This window comes from Dermacentor andersoni, chromosome 1 (genome assembly GCF_023375885.2).
Source record: "Dermacentor andersoni chromosome 1, qqDerAnde1_hic_scaffold, whole genome shotgun sequence".
Lineage (NCBI taxonomy): Eukaryota > Metazoa > Arthropoda > Arachnida > Ixodida > Ixodidae > Dermacentor > Dermacentor andersoni.
In genome coordinates, this window is record NC_092814.1 from 385,383,448 (window position 1) to 385,403,939 (window position 20,492).

General features: G+C 44.7%; 10 non-coding genes across 10 annotated transcripts; all 10 read left to right on the plus strand.

Annotated features, from left to right (window-relative positions):
* The first annotated feature begins 1,975 nt into the window (after positions 1 to 1,975).
* On the plus strand, positions 1,976 to 2,047 carry TRNAM-CAU (transfer RNA methionine (anticodon CAU)). Its single transcript has one exon. It is a non-coding gene; the product is annotated as a tRNA-Met (tRNA).
* A 456-nt stretch (positions 2,048 to 2,503) lies between these two features.
* On the plus strand, positions 2,504 to 2,575 carry TRNAM-CAU (transfer RNA methionine (anticodon CAU)). The gene has a single exon. It is a non-coding gene; the product is annotated as a tRNA-Met (tRNA).
* Positions 2,576 to 3,031: 456 nt separating this feature from the next.
* Positions 3,032 to 3,103, plus strand: TRNAM-CAU (transfer RNA methionine (anticodon CAU)). The gene has a single exon. It is a non-coding gene; the product is annotated as a tRNA-Met (tRNA).
* Positions 3,104 to 3,296: 193 nt separating this feature from the next.
* On the plus strand, positions 3,297 to 3,368 carry TRNAM-CAU (transfer RNA methionine (anticodon CAU)). Its single transcript has one exon. It is a non-coding gene; the product is annotated as a tRNA-Met (tRNA).
* Positions 3,369 to 3,560: 192 nt separating this feature from the next.
* TRNAM-CAU (transfer RNA methionine (anticodon CAU)) lies at positions 3,561 to 3,632 on the plus strand. Its single transcript has one exon. It is a non-coding gene; the product is annotated as a tRNA-Met (tRNA).
* Positions 3,633 to 3,823: 191 nt separating this feature from the next.
* TRNAM-CAU (transfer RNA methionine (anticodon CAU)) lies at positions 3,824 to 3,895 on the plus strand. The gene has a single exon. It is a non-coding gene; the product is annotated as a tRNA-Met (tRNA).
* Positions 3,896 to 4,351: 456 nt separating this feature from the next.
* TRNAM-CAU (transfer RNA methionine (anticodon CAU)) lies at positions 4,352 to 4,423 on the plus strand. Its single transcript has one exon. It is a non-coding gene; the product is annotated as a tRNA-Met (tRNA).
* Positions 4,424 to 5,144: 721 nt separating this feature from the next.
* Positions 5,145 to 5,216, plus strand: TRNAM-CAU (transfer RNA methionine (anticodon CAU)). Its single transcript has one exon. It is a non-coding gene; the product is annotated as a tRNA-Met (tRNA).
* A 191-nt stretch (positions 5,217 to 5,407) lies between these two features.
* On the plus strand, positions 5,408 to 5,479 carry TRNAM-CAU (transfer RNA methionine (anticodon CAU)). Its single transcript has one exon. It is a non-coding gene; the product is annotated as a tRNA-Met (tRNA).
* A 720-nt stretch (positions 5,480 to 6,199) lies between these two features.
* On the plus strand, positions 6,200 to 6,271 carry TRNAM-CAU (transfer RNA methionine (anticodon CAU)). The gene has a single exon. It is a non-coding gene; the product is annotated as a tRNA-Met (tRNA).
* Positions 6,272 to 20,492: the final 14,221 nt, after the last annotated feature.

Genomic DNA, 20,492 nt, shown 5'->3' on the forward strand with positions numbered 1-20,492 from the left:
AGGGTTGCTCACAGCATACTTTTTGCCCTGCTAAAACACATTAATGTAGGCGAAGTGATTCAGGACGGAGTAGCCATGGCTTATGAGAACTGTTCCGCTCACCTTATAATCAATAAAAGACTCAGCGAAAATATACCAGTATTATCCAGTGTGCGCCAGGGGTGCCCTTTGTCGCCCTTACTTTTTGCGATTTTTCTTGAACCTTTCTGTTTGAAGGTACGAGAAAGCGAAAACATTCGCGGCTACCGTCTTTTAACTCAGGAAGTAAAAATACTAGCTTACGCAGATGACATCGCACTTTTTTGCATTGACCAAGAGAGCATTCGGGAGGCAGTCAAGGATGCAAGAAAGTTTTGCAGTCTAACGGGGAGTGCCATAAGCTGGCCAAAAAGCTTAGGCTTCTGGCACGGTGAATGGGACAGCCGGCCTGCAGTGTTAGAAACAGTACCGTTCACAGATACGCCAACCAGTTATCTTGGTGTTCCTTTGGAATACTATCGCGATACCACGACGCAATGGACTGAACAAACTGAGCGGGCTAAAGCACAAACAACGAAGTGGGGAGGCAAGAATCTGTCAATATTCACGAGAGCCACTGTCTGCAATTTATTTCTTGTCGCTAAAGTGTTTTATATGTTGCAAGTTTTATGTATATCCCGAGTGTGTGTACAAAAGTTGCACAGGGTTTTTGCTATGTTCGTGTGGGGGTCAGGATGGGAGCGCACGAGTCGTCTGAATCTGTTTCACGCTGTGCAGAAGGGAGGGTTGGGTTTGTCGCATTTATTTTTGAAACAAGTAGTGTCGCGTTTCATGTTCTTGCGCGACGAAAGCGATTGTTTTTTGCGGTGGGTTATCCAGACGCGATTAGGTGACGCACTGCCAGAATATGTTGTGACGTCGTATGGCATACGTCAAGTGGTTGTCCGAGGTTTTTTGTTTGAAGTGATAAGCTCTTTCCGTTTTCTAAAAGTACACTTTTCTTTGGAATACCTGAACACAGTCGCAAGAAAGCGATTATACCGAGATTTAGTTAATATCATGTGTCCAGTACCAATATACCGTGCAGTATATGCACTGGGGCGTGAGCAGAATGTCTTAAAAAGAGTTAAGAAAATGCCTGTAAGAGCAACAACAAAAACTTTTTTTTTCATGCTACACACTGGCACGCTTCCTGTCAAGCCATGGCTGCAGGAGAAGGGGATCTTTGTACCCTGGAGTGTTGTGAATTGCCAGATATGTCAGAAACCGGAGACAATGGAGCATATTTTTCTGGAGTGCAGGGACTCAGTCTTCCTTTGGGACATTCTACAAAGGACACTAAAAAAAGAATTTCCTTTAACACCTTTTGGAATCCGTTTTTTACCGTTTGAAGAGACAGAAGGCGTGCCATGTGATATGGTGATGTTACTCTGCATGCACAGCGTGTGGAAAACACGAATGGCGGTGCGTAATGAGGATGTTGACGCAAAACCGGCCAAAGAATATTTTGCTGAAAATGTATTGTACATTCGCGAAGCGTTTAAAGCGCTCAGCGAACCACCTGAGTGGTTAACAGCATTTGAACAGCTTGCAAACATTCAGCCTTTTTAAACCAAAACTAAACGACAAGGTACACCCGCACATTGAACTGTCTTTTTTGTTTTGTAATCGCAGCGGAGAATAGCTGTGAAGCGTGTATTTGTTATAAAACAGGCAATAAAGAAAAAAAAAATGCAGAGTGGCGCAGCGGAAGCGTGCTGGGCCCATAACCCAGAGGTCCGTGGATCGAAACCACGCTCTGCTACATGTTTCCTTTGTTTTATTTTGCTCCCATTTAACAGGAAGAGCTCATCAGCGCAGTAATTTGGTGTCTTATAGGCATAATTGCACTCCAAGAAGTGCTCTCTTCTGCTGCGCGCTCGTGTTTCCCGCCTTAAAAAAAAAGGCTACTCTCGTTTAATACAATTATAAACAAATTTACAAAGCATGCAGGAGCAGCAGAGTGGCGCAGCGGAAGCGTGCTGGGCCCATAACCCAGAGGTCCGTGGATCGAAACCACGCTCTGCTACATGTTTCCTTTGTTTTATTTTGCTCCCATTTAACAGGAAGAGCTTATCAGCGCAGTAATTTGGTGTCTTATAGGCATAATTGCACTCCGAGAAGTGCTCTCTTCTGCTGCGCGCTCGTGTTTCCCGCCTTAAAAAAAAAGGCTACTCTCGTTTATTACAATTATAAACAAATTTACAAAGCATGCAGGAGTAGCACAGTGGCGCAGCGGAAGCGTGCTGGGCCCATAACCCAGAGGTCCGTGGATCGAAACCACGCTCTGCTACATGTTTCCTTTATATTATTTTGCTCCCATTTAACAGGAAGAGCTTATCAGCGCAGTAATTTGGTGTCTTATAGGCATAATCGCACTCCGAGAAGGGCTCTCTTCTGCTGCGCGCTCGTGTTTCCCGCCTTAAAAAAAAGGGCTACTCTCGTTTATTACAATTATAAACAAATTTACAAAGCATGCAGGAGCAGCAGAGTGGCGCAGCGGAAGCGTGCTGGGCCCATAACCCAGAGGTCCGTGGATCGAAACCACGCTCTGCTACATGTTTCCTTTGTTTTATTTTGCTCCCATTTAACAGGAAGAGCTTATCAGCGCAGTAATTTGGTGTCTTATAGGCATAATTGCACTCCGAGAAGTGCTCTCTTCTGCTGCGCGCTCGTGTTTCCCGCCTTAAAAAAAAAGGCTACTCTCGTTTATTACAATTATAAACAAATTTACAAAGCATGCAGGAGTAGCACAGTGGCGCAGCGGAAGCGTGCTGGGCCCATAACCCAGAGGTCCGTGGATCGAAACCACGCTCTGCTACATGTTTCCTTTATATTATTTTGCTCCCATTTAACAGGAAGAGCTTATCAGCGCAGTAATTTGGTGTCTTATAGGCATAATTGCACTCCGAGAAGGGCTCTCTTCTGCTGCGCGCTCGTGTTTCCCGCCTTAAAAAAAACGGCTACTCTCGTTTATTACAATTATAAACAAATTTACAAAGCATGCAGGAGCAGCAGAGTGGCGCAGCGGAAGCGTGCTGGGCCCATAACCCAGAGGTCCGTGGATCGAAACCACGCTCTGCTACATGTTTCCTTTGTTTTATTTTGCTCCCATTTAACAGGAAGAGCTTATCAGCGCAGTAATTTGGTGTCTTATAGGCATAATTGCACTCCGAGAAGTGCTCTCTTGTGCTGCTAGCTCGTGTTTCTCGGCCTAAAAAAAAAAGGCTACTCTCGTTTATTACAATTATAAACAAATTTACAAAGCATGCAGGAGCAGCAGAGTGGCGCAGCGGAAGCGTGCTGGGCCCATAACCCAGAGGTCCGTGGATCGAAACCACGCTCTGCTACATGTTTCCTTTGTTTTATTTTGCTCCCATTTAACAGGAAGGGCTTATCAGCGCAGTAATTTGGTGTCTTATAGGCATAATTGCACTCCAAGAAGTGCTCTCTTCTGCTGCGCGCTCGTGTTTCCCGCCTTAAAAAAAAAGGCTACTCTCGTTTATTACAATTATAAACAAATTTACAAAGCATGCAGGAGCAGCAGAGTGGCGCAGCGGAAGCGTGCTGGGCCCATAACCCAGAGGTCCGTGGATCGAAACCACGCTCTGCTACATGTTTCCTTTGTTTTATTTTGCTCCCATTTAACAGGAAGGGCTTATCAGCGCAGTAATTTGGTGTCTTATAGGCATAATTGCACTCCAAGAAGTGCTCTCTTCTGCTGCGCGCTCGTGTTTCCCGCCTTAAAAAAAAGGCTACTCTCGTTTATTACAATTATAAACAAATTTACAAAGCGTGCAGGAGCAGCAGAGTGGCGCAGCGGAAGCGTGCTGGGCCCATAACCCAGAGGTCCGTGGATCGAAACCACGCTCTGCTACATGTTTCCTTTGTTTTATTTTGCTCCCATTTAACAGGAAGGGCTTATCAGCGCAGTAATTTGGTGTCTTATAGGCAGAATTGCACTCCGAGAAGTGCTCTCTTCTGCTGCGCGCTCGTGTTTCCCGCCTTAAAAAGAAAGGCTACTCTCGTTTATTACAATTATAAACAAATTTACAAAGCATGCAGGAACTGCAGAGTGGCGCAGCGGAAGCGTGCTGGGCCCATAACCCAGAAGTCCGCGGATCGAAACCACGCTCTGCTACATGTTTGGTTTGTTTTATTTTGCTCCCATTTAACAGGAAGAGCTTATCAGCGCAGTAATTTGGTGTCTTATAGGCATAATTGCACTCCGAGAAGTGATCTCTTGTGCTGCTAGCTCGTGTTTCTCGGCCCAAAAAAAAAGGCTACTCTCGTTTATTACAATTATAAACAAATTCACAAAGCATGCAGGAGCAGCAGAGTGGCGCAGCGGAAGCGTGCTGGGCCCATAACCCAGAGGTCCGTGGATCGAAACCACGCTCTGCTACATGTTTCCTTTATTTTATTTTGCTCCCATTTAACAGGAAGAGCTTATCAGCGCAGTAATTTGGTGTCTTATAGGCATAATTGCACTCCGAGAAGTGCTCTCTTCTGCTGCGCGCTCGTGTTTCTCGGCCTAAAAAAAAAAAAGGCTACTCTCGTTTATTACAATTATAAACAAATTTACAAAGCATGCAGGAGCAGCAGAGTGGCGCAGCGGAAGCGTGCTGGGCCCATAAACCAGAGGTCCGTGGATCGAAACCACGCTCTGCTACATGTTTCCTTTGTTTTATTTTGCTCCCATTTAACAGGAAGAGCTTATCAGCGCAGTAATTTGGTGTCTTATAGGCATAATTGCACTCCGAGAAGTGCTCTCTTCTGCTGCGCGCTCGTGTTTCCCGCCTTAAAAAAAAAGGCTACTCTCGTTTATTACAATTATAAACAAATTTACAAAGCATGCAGGAGCAGCAGAGTGGCGCAGCGGAAGCGTGTTGGGCCCATAACCCAGAGGTCCGTGGATCGAAACCACGCTCTGCTGCATGTTTCCTTTGTTTTATTTTGCTCCCATTTAACAGGAAGAGATATCAGCGCAGTAATTTGGCGTCTTATAGGCATAATTGCACTCCAAGAAGTGCTCTCTTCTGCTGCGCGCTCGTGTTTCCCGCCTTAAAAAAAAGGCTACTCTCGTTTATTACAATTATAAACAAATTTACAAAGCATGCAGGAGCAGCAGAGTGGCGCAGCGGAAGCGTGCTGGGCCCATAACCCAGAGGTCCGTGGATCGAAACCACGCTCTGCTGCATGTTTCCTTTGTTTTATTTTGCTCCCATTTAACAGGAAGAGCTTATCAGCGCAGTAATTTGGTGTCTTATAGGCATAATTGCACTCCGAGAAGTGCTCTCTTCTGCTGCGCGCTCGTGTTTCCCGCCTTAAAAAAAAGGCTACTCTCGTTTATTACAATTATAAACAAATTTACAAAGCATGCAGGAGCAGCAGAGTGGCGCAGCGGAAGCGTGCTGGGCCCATAACCCAGAGGTCCGTGGATCGAAACCACGCTCTGCTACATGTTTCCTTTGTTTTATTTTGCTCCCATTTAACAGGAAGAGCTTATCAGCGCAGTAATTTGGTGTCTTATAGGCATAATTGCACTCCAAGAAGTGCTCTCTTCTGCTGCGCGCTCGTGTTTCCCGCCTTAAAAAAAAGGCTACTCTCGTTTATTACAATTATAAACAAATTTACAAAGCGTGCAGGAGCTGCAGAGTGGCGCAGCGGAAGCGTGCTGGGCCCATAACCCAGAGGTCCGTGGATCGAAACCACGCTCTGCTACATGTTTCCTTTGTTTTATTTTGCTCCCATTTAACAGGAAGAGCTTATCAGCGCAGTAATTTGGTGTCTTATAGGCATAATTGCACTCCGAGAAGTGCTCTCTTCTGCTGCGCGCTCGTGTTTCTCGGCCTAAAAAAAAAAGGCTACTCTCGTTTATTACAATTATAAACAAATTTACAAAGCATGCAGGAGCAGCAGAGTGGCGCAGCGGAAGCGTGCTGGGCCCATAAACCAGAGGTCCGTGGATCGAAACCACGCTCTGCTACATGTTTCCTTTGTTTTATTTTACTCCCATTTAACAGGAAGAGCTTATCAGCGCAGTAATTTGGTGTCTTATAGGCATAATTGCACTCCGAGAAGTGCTCTCTTCTGCTGCGCGCTCGTGTTTCCCGCCTTAAAAAAAAAGGCTACTCTCGTTTATTACAATTATAAACAAATTTACAAAGCATGCAGGAGCAGCAGAGTGGCGCAGCGGAAGCGTGCTGGGCCCATAACCCAGAGGTCCGTGGATCGAAACCACGCTCTGCTACATGCACTGTAAACAAAAGTTAGCCGGCATTGGGGTTTTTGCGGCTCATGAGCTTTGAAGACTACCTGGCACCAGAAAGTTACTCTGGCATGAGGCAGTAAAATGCGTTACATTACATCGTTTTACTACCATCTCTGAGAAACGTAGTAAAAGGATGTCATCAGCCGGCTTTACGACGTACGGAGTTTTAGATCACGTGACCAAAAACCATCTATTGAGAGTTTAAAACCACGTGATCTGGAACCAACCTGAAGGTCACGTGATTAAATACTACCACTGTACTCCGCAATCATGCAAGCTCCGCCCGATCCAGTTAAGCCTATATGCTCGGCGACAGGCACGGCCGCGGCAGAAATGGCAAAGGTCGATGGCGTGGCGGTGCATCCGCCAACGGAACCGCCGAACGTTGGAAACTTGGAACGTATGTACGTCGCGTAAGAGGTGTCTCAAGTGGACGCGGCTTCCTGCCGGCGCGCCGCCCGTTGCACGACCGACGAGCCGACCGACTGCATTGCGTCAGTGCGAACTCACCGAAAAATAATGTTCCGCTTCCGCTCTGCACGGCGATGCGGCGTGGCCATGCTCGCATTCAGCGACAAAAATCGCCTCAAGAATCGTTCCTTGCCGTTCTTGCCGTTCGCGAGGGATACCGCCATCGGCCGGCAGCCTACAAACGGCGAGTTGTCGCGTCTGCTGCTCCAGCCGGAAGCAAACGTGTCGGTCAGAGTTCATTGCCAAGCACAAGCCCACCTTTTCATGCTTCTACGAGCGAGAAAACGTCTGTCTATTGTCCACTTTGAAGCTATGAACGGAATCGTCACGGCCCACTGTAGCGCAAAAGAAGCAAAACGTTGGTTAGTTGTAGCGACATTCAATGGAAAGCCTCACGCACTAGAAATAGATGCGATCATGTCGAGCGCTAGTTCGTATTCCGAGTAGTGCAATGCAGTTGTCACACCGCGCCCTCTCCATGGCGATCAAACTCGATCAGGATCCAATTTCTCGGTCGCGTGTGCCCTCCTTGAGCAAGCCGTGAGAGGAAGCCACTCACAGTCGAAAATTTCGAACGGGATCGGGCTCGATCGCGATCGAAAGTGGCCATGTGACAATGGTATAATAAAGAAAAAAAAAAAACCTTGGAACGCTCATTCTTATACTCCGACAGGGGTTCAAATTGTGGATGAGCAGATTTGTCCTTGTCTTTTTTATTATTATTATTGCTGCCACAGCAGATTTCACAAGGCTGTACCCATTATGTAAACAGCCATGCACACCAATGTTTTCAACATACTGCTTCACGGCCGCTATACACATTGTATAATTGCTCCTCACCAAACAAATGTAACTCTATACATGCAGCTGAGGAGCTATAGAATTTGATTAGCATCAATGTTGGTTTACAGAACCTTTCCCTCAGTACAAACGCCTTCTCAGACCCAAACGCATTCTACCAACCAAAACAGTGGCCAATCGTCATATTGAATAAAAGCAAACATCACTGATTTTAGTGGGAGCCACAATGGCAAGGGCTCACTACTCAAACCATGGTGCTCTGAAATTACGTAGCACTTTGACTTCCCAGTGTAAACATAGGGTACAGGTTAACATCCACATCTACTGATCAAGGAAGCACCGTTGATTGCTGTTGGCTGCTATCTATCGTCTGCAGTGGCAAAGGCTGTGTATTCGTGCGTTTTACGTGTTACTTTTACCATGATGTCGGGCATACAAAAGTTGACTTGATGTCACTAGTGGCTACAGCTGAATCTCCAAATATGCATGCATGTAATTCAAACAGCTCAATCTCAACTCAGAACTCCTCCTGTTAAACTGCGAGTGTAACCGCGGCTCACCAACAGCAGAATTTCCTTGAATCCTGCCAGTTGTGCCAAATACCTTGAAATTCATGGCCTTGGCAATAGGGAGCTTTAAGTTTTGACTGTGCAAAGAGAGGACACAAACCGCAGGGCTTACAAAAGAGTGCCAGAAATGTATACAAGACAATCCCAAAGCTGCACAAAATAACACAAGTGGGGTATGACGCTTTCCATATGCAAAGGTCTCTTTGAGAACCCAAACCACTTAGGTTATACAAATTATAAAACTTCATATTAAGTTGTACATTAGGTGCTCTGTATGCTTCAAAGCATGCCCAGGAATTCTTTACTACAGGGCGATGGACACGTCTGCAGTAGAGTGATTCTTAAATTTAAGACGTGGCTGCCCAGTTATAAATAAATACCTGGCCACCAATAGGCAGTTTCGATAGACAAAATTCATGTTCATGACCTCGAATAGCTCGCCCAAACCAAATATGTTTTGCCAAGCTCATTGCTTGCAATGGAATCTGTGCGGCGCTCACTGCAGGGGATAACTGGCCCCCTCTAATGTACAAAATATTAAGCCTTAACTGGGCTCAGAATAAGAAAGAGATAAGTTTGTGTAGGCGTAACGAGTCTGGCTCTTGCCGCCACATTTCAAATACACTTCCAGAGCCCCTAGCTCTAGCTAATATCACTCACGCTATTCTCAGCAAGGTCAGTTAAGTCAACTGGTGTCTCCTGGTCAAGTACGTTGAACTAGTGTAGTATAAAATAGCACTCAACACTTTCACCTCAGAAGGCAACAGCAACACCAGTAGCAAGAATCTACAAGAAAGTAACATTTGCCACCACAGGCCTTCTTCGCATCTGCCTTATCTCTCTATTGCAAGAAAGTACACAAGTGAATACACACACACAAATATGTGACAGTATTCAATGGCGGCATAGTTTATTTTGAGCTTTATGGACTACACATATTTCACAATAAATGCCTTTTTTTTTTAACCTACGAAGCAGTGCATCCCATCATCATATAGAAACCAAACTGTGCAAGCAATTGGCTAGTAACTGAGAAAAGTACGAAAGCACCCACTTAGCCTGGGAGTGAGGAAAGAAGCAGCTGTCAATCACAAGATGACAGTTACCTGGGTGCATGCACATTATCTTCCAAGAAATATATTTGTCTTCTCGTCACACAGTACATGGAACAACAGAACAGTACCTGAAGCTCATCAAGACAACCCCGGACTTAAATCTTGCTTCTAACATACATACCGTGGGTCGCGTGATAAACACAAGGAAGAGAAGTCAAAGCATGGATTATGCCTGTGTCATCCACGCTTTCATTTCTCGTTCGTGTGTTTATCATGACAGCCCACAGTGTGAATCAATTCCGAGTCGCTCAGCTTTCAGTTTTTGCTTCCAACAAATAACGACTTCTTGCTAAAAAGCATGAGGCTCATTTCCTCTTTGCCTTGTTGCACAGCTTCACTATGTGAGAGGAAGTAATACTGCATTGGCTCTGGTCGTGGGTAGCACTGACACTTGAAATCATACAAAGGTGGCAGGCAGCGCATGAAGCAAGGCACATGAGGTATCTCCGAGAGCTAGAAAAACTTGCTGGTACGTCCTACTACAATGACTGTTCATTTACATTGTGCTCACATCACTGTCCTGAACATGCAGCTTTCTGCATGTTCAGGACTGTGATGTGAGCACTATATGAGCCAAAATACCACCACAAGTCAGTCTGCTGACTGGGATACAAATGACAATGCACAAAGCAGGTACCCAAAGCTGTCCTACAAGAGTGAATTGCTGAAAGACAAGTTATGACAAACACCTTCTTAACTGATACCTTAACACAAAGGCCTTTAGGTGAGCTCGCCAAATAGACATGAAGCACTGGCATACGCTACCTGTTATAACCATAGTCTAAGCTAAGCCACTAAGCATATGGCTTTAAAACACTGCAATCATGTATGATTCAATGCAGGGGAAAATCGATGCTGGTTGAGCGATGTGTTGCTTGGTCAGTCACTCAAGCCACCTCGTTGAGCGTGCTCTGAATGTTACTCTGCATACCCTTGAGTAGCTGTGCAGCAGCACTGCACCAAGGAGTGAGTTATGTCTGGCATGCACATTCCTGCGCTTGAAAATGACTGTCAATCAGTGAATCAGTGCGCAATCATCCTTGAGTTCAATCTGAATCAACCTTAGCAAAATTGAACGTGTTGTACTGAAACAGGTCTACAGGCATGACAACACACACAGTCCTACTTGTTTAAAACAGTCAACAGTAGCCGAATGTCACTTCATTCTAAATGCTTTTCTGTTGTAACTGTAAAGAAAAAATGCATTAAAGCCGATATGAATGTGTTTACTATGGCTGCATTGCTTTGCTCTTAATGGTTTTGCTATGCCCTTACATTTACTGTGTAAGCCCAGCCAATTCAACTTAACGTAATCTCACCTGCTTCATCTAGGAAAACCCCAGGATAAGTTCATTTGATTATATCAACCGGAGATTGCATTACTATGTGTTGGCTAAGATAAAATAAAACGGTGTTAACAAAGCTGAGTTGGTGCAATCTTGCAAAGCTCAGGCTACATTGGCTAACAACAAAATCCAGAGATACAAGCTTCCAAACTTAAACTCACGCCACTTAGTATATAACCAAAGGCCAGATTCGGGGCTGTTACTGAGGGACATAAGTGTCATTATCCTATCATCAACATTGGTGTGATGCATGGTGATGACAGCCATCTTAATTTCACCATATTGTGCTCTATTAAAATTTGAAAATGTATTTGGAATTTGTGGCATTCCCTTTCGGTATAAAGATTTGACAAAGGCTAAGCTAACATTATCAAATCCATTCAGAAATGTGCAGGAGGTTCTAATCTAAGTTGGCAGGAGCTATTGCAATGCTAGCCAAAGAGCCCTAACCCAGTGGTGTACAACAGGGGTGCTGCAAGACTGCTGTGAAATGCCAAAAAATAACGTGCATCCCACAGGACCTGTGAGCGAGCATTGCAGCGAAGCAGTGATGGGCTCCCAAATCTCTGTTCGGATGTCTGTCGACCCTCCCTCAAAAGTTCCAATGCTCCTTCAGTGCTGCTTAGCAGGTGCATGTTTTCATCATAATTCCATCGTGATCATTGCATGTTTTATCTGTCATTGATTCAGCTAGGTCATTAAAACAAGATTGAGAGTCATATTAGGAATTCATGTATCAACCCGTCCACGGAATTGAAGCACGAATGGGACTGCCCTAATATTTGCCTCTCAAATGTCATATACTTAAAGACAATTCAGAAAAGGCCTCATGGCAGTGGCCTAGTTAGGTTCATGTATACATGCATCTACATTGGTGCTGAGTCTCTCTCTATATTCAGTTTTGACACCTTGTATGTGTATCTAGGCATGTACAACATAGGTTTACCGTGTGTGTATACAAGATAGATTAACTCGAGAAATAGATGAAGCTTTCTATAACACAAAAATGGCTCGAGTATTAGCCACCCTTTGATAACAGTTAACTGTAATTCCCCAAAAGTTGTGTCTAGTATCAATTTGATACTACCTGTCTGCCTTTTGTGCAGGCATACGAGCTCTGGCATGGTTTTCACTTTCATGTTCAGCTTTTTTTTTGTTTTTTTTTTCTGAGGATGCAGCAGTGTGATAAGCCATGATTTGATGTTTTGGTGTTTTGAGGGCACATGAGCCATGATTTATTTGTGTTTATTGCTCTTATGTTATTGTGATGGTGGTCAAATAGGTGCTTTTCATCACGAATTAGCTTTAGTTTGAAGTTAGTGCTTCATTGTCTTGTAGTTTTCTCTTGTGTGGTTGTCTGAATTCCTTGCACTATTAAGGCAAACATGCATTCATACTATTCTCGCATATTTGTGATCTCTGTCAAACTTTTCATATGTATACAAAAGCAGCAACCAACGAAGCTCTATTCTTCACAGCTGTTTTTAGAAGGTGTGCTCATAAGTGGGGTTTCAGCTTTTCAGTATCTTCTGCCAAAAGTACCTTCTGATATAATTTTTATTTCGCTTGGCTAAAACCAAAACATTCAAAATTTTCATGTTTAGTTTTTCCTTAGTCTTACCGAACAATCAGAAAGTGCATTCTCAAAAGCCTTGCCAGCGCATCTGTCTTATTAGGTATCTAGAAACAATAAAAAAAATGTTATGATTGGAAACATGAGATCTTTGTTTACTAAAGCTAATCATATACTGCTAGTGTCAAGTACAAACTCATCTGAGGTAAGGTGGGGTTTCTGAAGTTGCTTTTTAAAGCAGCCTCCATTGTTTGAGTTGAGCCTACTCTTTTCATGCTGTTTTGGTGTGATCTAACTGAAAGCAAAGACACAATTGCTGCCCTTCCTTATGAAAACCCTACACATCACCGAATTCATTCAACAAGCATTTTGTCAGCCATGACTAGTAAGAGTAGTTCTCTTCGTTTTGCAACACCAAAAAACTCTTAAACAAGACCACTTCAGAGAAAGGTTTTTTTATTGTACAAGAGATCTACTAGCTTCTGCATTTCCTTTCTTCTCTAACACACATAAAAGAAAGCTTGTTACCTGGTGACTACTATATAGAATCTGTTACCTAGAGCTATATATATATATATATATATATATAATGTTTTTTTTTTTCCAGATGTAACCTATAGCAGCATACCGGTATTTAACATTGGCTTGGAGAGCAGTTATTACATTACTGGCCACTCTCGAATGCTGGCTCCTATTGGGAGATGACAGCAGAATGTATGCAGTTGAATTGTTAGAAGTTAGTACATATTACAGTATATGGGGGAGTTTGCTCATGTTGTATTGCAGCTAGAAATTATTATTCTGAATCCCTTCGTTTAAGCAAGACACAAGGGCTGAAATACACGGCAACAAATTCTTATTGGAAAATGGAATGGGCCATAATATAGGTAAAAATTTGTCCCATTAGGAATAATTGCCAATAAATGTGGAATTCAAGGAGGAATGACTAATATGGGCTACACAGATGACAAAAAGTAAATGGATTATTCTGACTCCTATTTGTAGTTCCCATAGCCATAACGCCATGCAAGCATCTCTATGCATAAAGGAAACTGTGATCAGGTGCCCATTATACAGCCTTATATTAATCAAACGGTATTGTAAACAAAACAGCTTTATGAAAATTGCCTATATAGGCCCTAGTTCGCATGCTAGTTTTTTTTAAATCAAGCATTCCAGTTTTCTTCAGTACCCGAGAAGACTAACAATGAATAACATACAGTTGTAAATTTAGATAAAATGTTGCATTTTTGCTGTATGTTTGTCCTCAAGGGAGTGTTGTGTGCGGGACTAATATGACATGGCACTACGCACACATGTCCATAGGCATGGGTGGAGGGTGAGGGGATGCTGGGGGAACTACAAAATTGGTTCCAGAAACAAAGGAGTTAGGGTACAATCTGTTCACATTGACACAGTGCATCGAAATAGCAGAATAGGAATACATGCCCCTATGGCTGGCATTTCTGGATATAAAGGGAGCCTACAACAGTGTAATTCAAGACTTGTGGCACACACTGGGCACACTAGATGTGGAACATGGAGCAACTAATCTCTTAAAAGATATCTATAAAAGTCTCAAGGTGATTATAAAATGGAAAAAAAAAAGGTATCTGAGCCTATAGAGATACAACGGGGCTTAGACAGGGGCTGTCACCTTTGTTGTTCACACTGTACCTACAAGGATTAGAGGCTAAATTAGAGAGGAGCAGACTTGGCTTCAACCTTTCTTTTGTCAAGCAGGGAGAATAGATTGAACAGTCATTACCAGGACTGATGTACGCAGATTATGTAGTACTAATGGCTGACAACAAGGAAGATTTGCAGGGATCGATGGACATCTGCAGTAAAGAAGGAGCTAGGTTAGGTTTAAACTTGAGTAATGAGAAATCAGCAATCATGATTTTTAATCAAAATAAAGGTGGCAAGCATAGGATACAGGAGCTAGGTTACACTGGAGGTAGTGGATAAGCACAAATATTTTGGCATGTGGATAAACAATGGAGCTGCGTACATAACAGAACACAAAAGGTAGGACTTAAAGTAACAGGAATGCAGCTGTGATGAAAAATAGGGCACTACAATAGGTGATAACTAATAGGTACAAGTAAATAATTACAATAGGTACAAAGTGGTCGAGAGGGATTTGGAAAGGAGTGATGATTCCTAGTCTGACTTTTGGCAATGCGGTCCTGTGCGTAAGATCAGAGGTTTGAGAAAGGTCGGAAATTAAGCCACGTGGGGTAGGTAGGCTTGCTTTGGGAGCACATGGAAATGCACCAAATAGAGGGTACAGGGAGACAGTGTGGTCACCATTTGAGAGCAGAGAAGCTAGCAGCAAGACATAGGAGCGATCGAGAGAAATGGGGGAAAAGCAGTGGGCTAGGAAAGTTTTCTGCTACTTGTACATGAGGAATGTTGACACAAAGTGGAGGAAGTGAACCAGAAAATTGTCGAGCAAATATCTGGACAGCAACAGGAGGCCAAACCAAGAATCATCGGTTAAGGGCAAGGTCTAACAAACAGAGAGGGGTCTGTGGGAAATAGGGATGCAGACGAAATCAGCACTGGGAACATACAGAATTTTCAAGCAGTAAATTGCCAAAGAAAATATCTACAATAATTCTAGGGAAAGATCTTTGTTGTTTGAAGTCAGGACGGGACGGGAGTATTGCGGACTAAGATGTACCGAACCAACTATCAAGGGATAGACACGTTATGCGGTGTGTGTGAAGAGGAAGAAACGGCTGAACACCTGATATTTTTCTATAAAGGGTTTCGTCCTACAGTTTAAAGCAACAGGGTGGATTTTTTCAAAGCGTTGGGGTTTGGGGGAGTGCAGACAACGTAGAAATAACCAAACAGAGATTATCTGTTTGGTGGCTAAAATTAAGACGAGTGGAATGTAACCCTCCACTAAGTACAATTACATACATACTACTTCTCTGCAGTCACACATATTACTATATAGTCACGGCTAGGTGGTGTGAGCCGCCGCCCAATCTAAATGGTTCAGCCATCCATCCATCCATGGTGAAATCATATGGTGAGATGTGGAATGACGCGATGACGCCTCTAGCAGACCGCGGCCGGCGCCAGCCGAGACGGCATGTAGCCATGCGAGTGTGGCTTATTAAACAGTCGTCAATTAACACTTGCGTCTCGTCAATCTCGTCACATGCTCGGCAGACGACCACGACATGGAGGCAGCGGCAGGATGCTCGACAACGCCGTGAGAAACGCACCGTTGAAATAGAAGTCTGAAAACTCCCGCAGCGCAGGGGCGCAGTGCCCCGGACACAAAACTTCACTACACATGGCTTCGCCTTCAATGCCTACAGCTCCGCTCCGGGTAAATTCCTTGTTGGCGTAACCTTCTCCTCGCACGGGCGCGGTACGTCGGATGGACTTTTTCGCGCCTGTGGCGCTCGTGCTGTATCAGTCATGCCAGATTATACCTTTCTTGCGCCTTGCGGCGCTCTACCTTCAAAATAGCATAACTGATTTTTCCAGAGGAGCAGTAGGGGCCGTAGTAGAGACCGGGCCTGCTCTCTTGTAGTAGTATCTTCGCTTGTGCCAGGCTTTTCGTATGCTGCTCTCCGTGACTTTCCAAAACATTTCAACTCAAAGTGAAGTTATGTTGAAATTAGAGCGCCGCAAGGCGCAAGAAAGGTATAATCCGGCATGCAGCAGGAGCACCGCAGGCGCGAGAAAGTCTATCCGACGAACCGCGCCCGTCCGCTCAACCCGTTCGTAGTTGAACAGCCCAAAAAACCAGTTTCGGCGATCCGAAGAGTGGAAACGGTGGTTCACGAGATGGGAGCGCTATCTCAGGACTTAGGAAGCAAGCTGACGAGAAGCAGGTAAACGCCCTCGTCTATGCCATGGGTCGTGAAGCCGAAGATTACCTAGCTCCGCGACGCCGAGAAACTCGGCTACGACACAGAAACCCGAGCGTTAGCGAAATATTTTGTGCCGCGGACGAACGTCATACACGAGCGTGCGAAGTTCAACAGCCGGAAGCACGAAGCGCACGAGACAGTCGATACGTTCGCCGCCGAACTATTCAGACGAGCCGAAACCTGCGAGTACGGCGATCAGAGGAACTGACTGATCCGAGATAGGCTCGTGGTCGGTCTCAAAGACACGCAGTTAAGGGAGAAGCTGCAACTTAACGCCGAGAAGCCGCCGCCACCCCTGCTCGCAACTCCAAGAGTAAAGGAAAGTCAAGTCAGTAGGCTCAGAAAAACCAGCGCGAGCAGACTGCGCCGACGTGCAAGGGGTGCGGCTCAACGACGCTTCCACCATCACACTTTGTGTGCCCAGCGAACGGCAAAACGTGCAGTGCTTGTGTCAAAAAGGGACGTGTACACTTCGCCGCCGTGTGCTTATCCGCTTACAAAAGGCGTAACAGAGGTGCGACAGTCAACGGCTTGCCCATGAAGTTCGAGGTAAACACTGGCGCGGATATAACCGCTATACCAACGAAGAAGTTATGGGCAACTTAAAGCAAGCAAAAAAACAGCTGCTTGGACTTAGCAGGACCAAAATAGTAACGATTGGACTGTTCAGTGCAAGCCTGTGCTGGAGTGGCCGGTTGTGTCAAGAATAAATTTATGTGATCGACAGAGTCACGCACTTCTTGGACGTCTCGCGATCAATTACTTTAGATGTCCTACCAAGCGTTCTGGAGGTAACAGAGTCAACCTGCTAGGTCAGCGACCCATCCAACATTCTATGCCACTTTCTATACCTGATACCTGTACAACATTCTATACCTGACTTCATGCCTGGGTCTAGTCAAGACAAAATACAAGATGATGATATTCCTATGTGCTATTACGTACCTGAGGTGAGTACCTCTGCCCATGTTGCTCTATGCCAAACGTGAGTTAAGAGACTAGAGTGCTTGGGTGGCATCAGAAAAGTTGAAGAGGCCACAAAGTGCTGCGCAGCTATGGCAGTTGCAAAAAAAAAAAAAAAGGAGGCAAGCTTCAAATCTGCATCGACTTTGAGGGGTTGAAGAACATTCTGCGTGAACAAGTCTTAATGCCCACCATCGATGAATGCTTTGCCAAATTCTCTGGAGCTATATGTTTAGCAAGCTCGATACAAGTTCCGGTTATTGGCAAGCTCCACTGGCAGCCGAGTCCCAGAGGTACACCACTTTCGTGATGCCATTTGGCCGTTTTCAGTTCCTCCGATTTCCACAGCACCTGAATTTTTCCAGAGGGAAATGCTAAGAGTGCTAGAAGGCCTGCACAGCCAAGCATGTCTGCTAGACGACATGATAGTGTTTGGCTGCATGAAGGAAGAACATGATGCATGACTCCACAGAGTACTTCTTAGCATCACCTTAAATGCAGCAAAGTGTGTACTACACCAGCAGTCAGTCAGATTCCTCAGGTACTTTGTATCGGCAAACAGTATCAGTGCTGATGCTGAAAAGGTCAACGCGGTCTGTCATCTAGCAGAGCCAGCAGATGCAACAGAAGCGAGATCCTTCTTGCGATTGGCTAATCACCTGACCAAATTTCTCCCAGGGCTCTCACAGCTCACAAAACTGTTACGTGACCTACTTCACAGTGATGCTTAATGGTGCTGGGATACACCACTAGTAGAGAGCTTCAATGCTATTAAAAAAATAACACTGACGACGACACTGGTGCTCACCAACTACTACCCTTGCAGTCATCTCACTGTGTCTGCAGATGCATCACCGTACAGTCTTGGGGCAGTCCTCTTACAAGAGACAGCAGGTCATAGGCTTCCAGTTGCCTATTCCTCAAGATCCCTCTCTGACATGGAAACACAATATGCACTAATAGCCTTAGACCTGAAAATGGAAAAATGACAGCAAGCAATGGATGGATAATGGACCAATATGAATAATCAGTTAGGATTATCCAGAATGTGAACTTTGCTCAGGCACCTTTTGAATTCTGAGGAAAGTAAAGCCACGTACAGACAAAACATAAATAAAATCTTACATGCATATGACAAAACTGAAAAAGCTTTTATCGATGAGATAGCCACAAGGTATTTATCTTGGGCGAAGCCAACTCCTCATGTAGATTACACAGGCACCAAAAACAGACAATTAGATGAAGAGATTAGCAAAGCGGAATTGAGAGCAGTTCTACAAAAGCTTAATACTACATCCGCGCCGGGACTAGACGGAATAACAAACAAGACGATCCGAAATCTCGATGATGCCTCTGTAGACCAACTTACCAAGTATATAAACAAATGCTGGCAATCCGGTGCAATACCACAACAATGGAAAATGGCCCAGATTATTCTAGTACCTAAACCAGGCAAGCGGTTACAGTTGGAGAACCTGAGACCGATTTCACTCACGTCCTGTGTGGGCAAACTCATGGAGCATGTTGTCCTTATGAGACTGACCAACTATCTCGAGGACAACGACATTCTCCCCCTTACAATGTTGGGCTTCCGGAGAAATTTGTCTACACAGGATGCAATGCTCCAACTTAAGCATCGAATTATACATAACACAAGCCGGAAGACCAAAGCTAGCCTAGGATTGGACCTAAAGAAAGCTTTTGACAGTGTTACCCACGGAACAATATTAAACAGAATAAATGAGCTAGGCCTAGACCAACGAGTATACACTTACATACAAAACTTCCTTACTAACAGAAAAGCACACATTAAGATAGAAGCCTTAACTCCGAAGAACTACAAATCGTAAGCGCAGGTATGCCCAAAAGTTCCGTAATATCACCGATGCTGTTTAATCTGGCTCTGATCGGATTACCGTCAAAGCTACAGGAAATCGATGGCAGCAATCATACCATCTACGCTGATGATATCACCCTCTGGGTGAGCGATGGCAACGATAGACACATTGAAAACACATTACAACATGCAATAGAAGCAGTTGAACAATACCCAGCAGGAACCGGACTCGCGTGTTCAGCAGAGAAATCTGAGCTCCTCATTTACATATATACCATCGCGACGTGGCCGAAAACCACGAAACTACGAGGAACGAAACAATCCGGAAATTTACCTAACTACAGCGGATGGTACGCCCACACCCAAGGTTGACAAGATCAGAGTATTGTGGCTCATCATTGAAAGTAGCGGCGACAATGGAGAGACCATACGTAAATTAGACAATATAACATCTCAAATCATGCGGCTACTCAAACGAATAGCCAACAAACATAGTGGAATGAAAGAAGACAATCTGCTTAGACTATTCCAAGCATTTGTACTAAGCAGAATAGTATATGTGGCATCGTACCTACAATGGTACTCGTCAGAATGATACAATTTAGGCTGCTTAATCAGAAAAATTTACAAGCAAGCAATCGGTCTCTCCATCACCACCAACAACGATAGACTACTGCAGCTAGGTCTACACAATACACTGGGTGAGCTAATCAAGGCACAGCACATAGCACAGTATGAATGCCTGTCCAAACTAAAACAGGTAGGCAAATATTGAATCGCCTGGGTATAGGGTATCATACCCAATATGGCATCAAAGCAGATATACCCAGACACATCAGAGGCACGATAACTGTCCTTCCAATATCCAAGAATATGCATCCCACTCACTATCAGGGTAGGTGGCAAAACGGAGCCTGCGATATACAGAAATTGGTAACAGCAAGGACACCACATTTGTAGATGCAGCTAGATACAGACACAAGCGTGCCTATACAGCAGTGGTGATAAATTGCGAGGGAAAATGCGCGACAAGCGCTACAGTGAACACGCCACACGTATAAACCGCAGAGGAAATAGCTATCGCGTTAGCCATAGCACAAACGCAAGGAGATGTAATCATCAGTGATTCCCAGACGGTGATACAAAACTTCGCCAACGGTCGAATCTCCCCCGAGGCACTACAACTTCTAAAATCAGGTAATAACCCCGACAAAAGTGTGCATCTCGACCCCTGCTCACACACTACCAGATGGTAGCAATGAGGCAGCGCCCCGCATGGCTCAAGAGCTTACGGACCAAGCCTGGGTTAGCCCCGCTTCACCAACTACCAACGAGTGGGAGTGGCAAGATCGAATGACCAGATTTCACGAAATTGCACAACACCATAGATTGCAGAGGCGCACATTCCCGCCGCTTCACCCAAAATTAAGCAAAGAACAGTCTGTCAAATGGTGGCAGTTACAAACCAGATCCTATCCGAGTCGAGCTATCATGTACCTAATACACCCAGATTTGTACATGACTGACAAGTGCAGACATTGCGACTCTAGAGCCACCCTAGAGCATATCCGATAGGAATGTAAGGGTATAATACACAGTAAGATTGGTGCAGCCTCAAACAGC